This window comes from Lytechinus pictus, unplaced genomic scaffold, assembly GCF_037042905.1.
Source record: "Lytechinus pictus isolate F3 Inbred unplaced genomic scaffold, Lp3.0 scaffold_19, whole genome shotgun sequence".
In the NCBI taxonomy this organism is placed as follows: domain Eukaryota; kingdom Metazoa; phylum Echinodermata; class Echinoidea; order Temnopleuroida; family Toxopneustidae; genus Lytechinus; species Lytechinus pictus.
Window position 1 is genome coordinate 18,803,190 of NW_026974140.1, and position 7,194 is coordinate 18,810,383.

A 7,194-nucleotide genomic window follows, 5' to 3' on the forward strand; every position below is an offset into this window, starting at 1 on the left:
ATAGATTAAGTTTGCACAGATTTTTATTAAAACTAAATGGCCGAAAGCTTGTACTAATAAAAGTTGAAGAAATCCAGGCTACGTCTCTAGCTTCAATGCTTTTTGAGCTTCTTCGCCAATATATTCTTTACTGAAGCACCCACGCAATGTTTAGGTCCTTGCTCATCACAATTATATATATATACACTGGCGTAAATCCCGGGGGGGGGGGGATGGGGGGATATATCCCCCCCACTTTTCGAGGAGGGGGAGATGGCCTGTACAAACATCCCCCCACTTTTTACGAAAGAAATGAAAAAAAAATCACAAGAGATAATTGTTTTATTGGTGAAAATTCTTCCAAAAATACCGCTTAACAAATAAAATAATATTATTGAATCATAAAATGCAAATAAAGAGCCAGTTCACCATTTCCAAACGAAATACTTATGTCCTTAATATAACATTGAAGAGAAACCCCCGTTTCTTCCAATTCATCAATGTTGGGGTCTTTGGGAAGGGATTAAGATGGAATGTCAAAAATTTGTTGAATGTAATCTCTAATAAAACCATTAAACCATCATGAGGTAAAAAAGATAATAATATTGGAGGGGTATTTGCCATATGGACATACAGTGGCGTAACTACGGGGGACATGGGGGGCACATCCCCCCATCGGCTGACCAAAAAAAAACGGGGAAAGGGGGAAAAGGAGAAAAGAGGGAGAAAGGAAGAGAAACGTAGTGGGAAAGACGAAAATATTATTCATTAGAATGTTATATTATATTATAACTATGTTAAGTTACATTACATAAGAAACATTTTTATCATAACTTTATGAAACATAATTTGCCCAGGGCCTACGTCTTCATTGTTCCTGGTGCTCGCATTGTCTGTTTAACGAGATATATAATCCTGTTGTACTAAAACATCCCGTTTTCAAGTCAATATAAACCAAATATATTTCCTAGCACTTGAGTTATCATTGTTTTATGTAGTGACATAAGCTTCTTTTTCATGACTCAAAAGTGATTGCCCCATGTTAAGGTCTTCGTATATATAAAACAGTTCCTGTCCGTGATTACGTTTGCATTAGTGGATTGGTGAGATATGTCTGCTCTTCATGAATTCCTAAAATCAGTCCTTAAAATGTCCCTTTTTCTGATCTGAATATCAAATTTTTTTAGCTCGCGCTTCGCGCTCGCATCATTTGGTTAATGAAATACGTATGGTCCTAGTTAATTCCTACAAAGAAACCTTAGAATGCCCCACTTCAGGTCTGAATTATCTAAGTTTTCAGCTCGCGCTTCGCGCTCGCATTGTTAAGTGAGACAGGTACCTATCATGATTACACAAATTTGATTATAATGCCCCTTTTTAGGTGTGAATATAAACAAATTTCAGTTCGCGCTTCGCGCTCGCATTATTTGATCAGTGAGATACATATCCGTTTAATAACATTGTCCTTAAAATGTCTCTATTAGGTCACTCACTCAGTCATTCAAAAATTTTGCTGGTGCCCCCCCCCCCCCCCCAATGGCAATGCCGTGACCCACGGTCGCCACTGTGGACATATCAATGACAATTCCTTGCATATCTAAAAACATGATTGCAAAAAAATGCCAAAATATTTCAGTCATCCCCCCCACCCATCAACACGGATTTACGCCAGTGTATATATATATATATATATATATATATATATATATATATGTAGACTTATACTTACATACTTAGTGAACACACGATATCAGTCAAAATAGAACATCAAATATCAATACGAGTGTGACTGTTTTTCAATATTAGGACGTTAAGGCAGAATATTGGTTGTCTTTATTTGTAATCATAAGCGTGATGCGTATATCAACTAAATGAATTTGAGCGTTAAGCGCGAGCTGAAATTATTAATATTCAGACCTGGAAAAGCAACAATAAACAAAAAATGGGAATTCATAGAGATGATAGGTATATCAGTAAATATAAATCGACATAATACGAGGGCGAAGCGCGAGCCCATTTTTTAAAATAATAAGATCTTAAGACTGAATATTCTGAGTGCTTTTTCTAATAATTAACATGATACATAAAATGATACAATTAATAATAATTAATGTGAGCGCGAAGCACGAGGTGAAAAATTATTGATATTTAGACCTGCAGTCGGGATATTTTACAGTTCAGGGAGAAGTAATCCATCGATGCGTATCTAACTAAGCAGTTAATGCAAGCAGGAGGGGTGAGCTGGAAATTTTAATATATACTTATCTGAAAAGGAAAAAAAAATAGGACTGTTTGTAGGAATTCATGAAAAGGTGGCGTATTGCGAGCGCGAAGCGCAAGCTGATTTTTTTACTATATAAATTCTCATTTGAAAAAGGACGTTTTAATGATTGTAATTAATGAAGAGGGTTTGTATCTCCCTTATTAAATCAGCACGTGATGAAAAGCTTGGACAATGAAACCAGAAAAAATATGTATTTTAGAACTGTTTGTAATAATTAATGAAGAGTAACGTATCGAAATGCAAACCTGCAGCTATAGAGATGAAAAATTATGGTATTTGCGTTTGAAAAAGGAATATTTTATATTGTTTGTTTGTTGGAATTCTTGAAGAGAATAAGAACATCACTAATCATAAGTTGGCACGAATATTCATCTATGCGTAAAGACAAGCACGAATCATTATCTAAATGTGTTAGAAACTATACTACCATTGTAATAGCATAGGACGGAGCCCGGGACGGGGTAGTAATCACCTTTACTGGTATTACTTTTCTGCGCCTTATTCTTTATCCTTTTCTCTCTTTTTTCCTTTTATTTATTTGCGCCCCTTCTCCCTTTTTTTTACGCCCCCTGAAAGTGGCGCTCGGGGCACTTGCCCCCCCCCCCCTGATTCCACGCTAAGGTCCAAATTCTGATCATGACTACATCTTCAATGGAATCTGTGAGTTTGATCGGAGGTTGAGTATTATTACTCTAGTAGTTACAATTAAAAAGTAACCTTTTTATGCAACTACGGTCTTTCGTGGTTTTTTTTTTAGTTGTAATTTTATTCATAAATAAACATTGCAGAAAGACAGATATTGTACACTACCGTTTGATTAATTATACTAAAAAATATTTTGAAAATTTTAAGTCTGAAATTACAGGAGCTACTGCATGGTATGACTGGCATATAAGATCAGATTTGTTATCGGGAAATATAACGTATTTCCTGTAAGGTATACCATTATCTATACTCACGCTAAAAACAAAATAAGGATCTAATTCTGGAATATCCGTTCTTAATTCTAAAAATGAAAATATCAACAGGAAGTCGTGAAGTCATGTTTGAAAACATTCTACAGACCTGGTCTTTGAACCAAGGAACGATAAGAAAACATCCATGATATGAACGGATCATATAGTAAGATTAAAATTACGTTGGCATATAAGGTAACATAATTATCTAACATACAAAATATATTAACATAATCCTCCCGCCTTGATTTTTGTAATGTCCTTTTGTTCAATTTACCGCAGGCTCAGTTATCAAAAACAAGTTTACACTTTGAAAAAGCCCTGGGAATTAAAAAATATACCACATGTGGGTAATTTTTCACATAGAATCTTGGGTTTGGGTCTCATCTATCCAATGAAAGTAAAAGTTTTGACAGAATGTTACACTTAAGTGAGCACTGTCCATTTTTGTAAAGCTCGCATAAATCTATTTGCGCAGAAATGCTCGTTTCTACGCTGTGTCAAGGGGAAAGGGCGAAATCAAACTTACCTTGCGAAACATTTCTCATACATTTCCATGGGCGGAAATCTATCCTGAAAGGTAGGGGGGACAACAGGGGCGAATCCAGCCTTCGCCAATGGGGGGGGGGGGGGTGGCAAATTTTTTTTTCAGCCATATGTTAATCTCCGATCGGCTGCTCGAAGATGATTTTTGTTTGTTTCATTGAAGGAGTAGTCCTCATGGCCACTTTTTAGCTTTATTCTTATAATTCAACATAAATATATAATATCATAATCCTTATCTATATAATGCGAGCGCGAAGCACGAGCAATTTTTTTTTTTTTGGGGGGGAATTTTATGTAAGTTTCCTAAAATTTGAACATTCTGGGCAATGTTTGTTATCCTGAAAAAGATGTATATGCAACTAAATAATTACTTCGAACGCGAAGTGCGAGCATACTGATGGAAATGGTTAGTCTTGAATACGTTACATATATCAACAATCAAATAATGCGAGCGCGAAGCGTGAGCTTAAATTTTTGCCTAAAGAATGGAAATTCTAAGCACTTTTTGTAACTGAAACATATAATAGGTATATAACTAAACAATTGATGCGAACGCGAAGCGCGAGGGGAAAATTTTGAGATTTAGACCTAAGAACGAGACACTCTATTCATGTTTTGTAAATCATGAAAAGGATGAGTAATTGGGGGCCTTTCTTACACCCGGTCCTTACATTAATAATGCGAGTGCAAAGTGCAGCCATAAAATGTTTTTTTTTTATTTGAACTGATCGAAAATGTACTTGTTAAGGACTGCTTGCACTTAGCCATGAAGATGTTACATATTTCAACAATCAAATAATGCTAGCGCGAATCGCGAGCTGAAAATTGTTGACATTTCTACAAAAAGAATCGGAAATTTTAATCAATTTTCGTTATCGTGAACAGGGTAGCTATATAACTAACCAATTGATGCAAGCGAAGCGCGAGCAGAAAAATTCGAGATTTAGACCTAAAAACGGGACACTCTATTCATGTTTTGTAAATCATGAAAATGATGAGTAATAGGGGATTTTTCTACATTAATAATGCGAGCACAAAGCGCGAGCAGAAATTTTTTGATATTGTGATCTGAAACTGGATAATGATTTAAATAGAGAACAAGTTGAATATCTGAATAAACATGCGCGTGTTTCAGATTTAGACCTAGAGTCTAGGCATTCTACACCTCTTTTATCATGAAAAATCTGAAAAAGAGTAAATTTCAGCTCTATATTTCAAGCACTTTGTAGGAAAATTGTGAGGTGGATATGGATCGCACTCAAAGAGCTGATATTTTTCATTGTTATTTGAGTTTTGACATAGGACCGGGACATCCTTGGGACATGTCATATGAAAATGATGACTATCTTCCTATTCCTCTTGCTAAGCGCGAGATGAAACAAAAGGGACAATTTAATCATTAAATTATTAATATCTTATTTATTAATGCCTAATGAGGGCGAGAAATCTGATGATATTATGGCCTGAAAACTGGACATTTCAAGCAATTTTGTAATTATGAATAGAATGCATTAGTCAAAATATTATTTTACCATAAAAAACAGAAAATGTCAATATTCAGACCATGAAGCTGTCACTTTTACAGAGCACCTTTTAAAAATCAGTCTGTAAATCACACAAAATAATGAAAGTTCGATTTCCGAGGTGAAATGTATAATGACTTCCAAACTTGATATTTAAGCTCCATATTGAAAAATCACCTGACAGGCAATGCGAGCGCGAAGCTCGAGCGAAAATTTCATATAGTGACATGAAAGATTCTTTTTATTTTCCAAGTCTTCCCCTCATCTTATTTTAGTCACTCTGGAAAATTTGACAAGCCCCCCCCCCCAAAAAAAAAGAAGGTTTTCACCCAAAATGTAAGGTCATTTAGTCCAAAATACATGTATTATTTCGAATGTGAATGATGCATTTTTCTCCATCATAAAAGACCAAAAATATTAGGGGGGACATTTGATATTGTGTCCCCCCTACTATTTTTGGTAGGGGGGACACGTCCCCCCTGTCCCCCCTGGGATTTCCGCCCATGTACATTTCCCTTGTACTTTTAGTCAATTGAAATAAAACGGATACATTCAAGCATTTTGTAACAATTTTGCCACCCAAATTGAAATTTCAACACTTAATAATTACCCCTTTGTACCAGCTGGATCTGAGGACATAACTGAATCTAAATAAAAGTTTATATCAGACATCTCCAGCATTTTTTCACTAAGTTTTTATCATTTAAAGTGGGTTTACATTTCATTTTTCATTTAATACTTGTTTCTCCACACTTTTCCCAAGCTTGACAATGATTAACAAAATGCAAATCAAGCCTAAGCCATTTCATGTAAATCACAGCTCAGTGTAAGGCAAATATCGTCACGATGGCCTCGGTGTGTGTGGGGGAGTGGGGTGGGGCGCATTGCACCCTTCGAAGTGTTTTGGGCAAGGCGAAACAAGTTTAAAAAGGTAAAAGATATCTTCAAATCAATTTTACTAGCTAAATTCTACGTGTTCTTCATGATTAAGGTCTACTTTTTTTCGCATAACTATTTCAAAGTTTTGCGCAAATCATTTTTTCACTAACTTTTCAAAAGTAAGTGGTGCTCACTCAAGCGGAAATATTTTTCGACAGTTATATCGTCATTTGCTTCAATGGATCTGTACCAATGTTAAAATGTGGAAAAATCTTCAGGATATTACAAAAGGAATAATTTTACAGGATTTTTTTCTAAGTGTAAACTTTTTTTTGATACGCAATGTATAAGCTTCATCATTAAGATTTTGTTACTTGCTTTTCATAGTATTCTTGGATCAGCACCACAATACAGTCTTTCATTTATCAATTACTACAGACCAAGCAGGTCTTTGCGCTCATCCACTTCTGGCTTCCTTATTATTCAAAAAGTTTCAAAAACTTGGAGGAAAAAATAATTTGCTTTTGCATGCCCCACTTTGTGGAATAGCCTTCCTGAAGACATAAAAAATGTACCTCTGTCGAGACTTTGAAAAATCTTCTAAAAACTTTTTTTTTTCATTTTACTCTTAGCTCTTATGCGCCTTAAACACTCTACAGAGTGGATTTGGCGCTTTAGAAGTCACATTATTATTATCTTGTTTTCATTTTTTTTGCCCCAAAAATTCCCATTGTGGATCTAGCTCATTTAAAAAAAAAACTGATATGGATCCAACCCCTTTTGAATAAAAAAGTGGTTTTTTGCCATTTTATTCACGTTTTAATTGTCCTCAACTTTTCTCTAGTATCATCAGAATTACTAAAAATATATACATTGAAAAAAAAAAAAAAAAGATAAATGGATCTAACCCCTTTTGAAAATGAGCTCTTAGGAAGAGTTTGCTTGCAAAAGGGGTTGGATCCCCTTTAGACCATTCCAAGTAAATCTTTTTTTTTCATTCTCCCATATTACAATATTCTTATGCGAA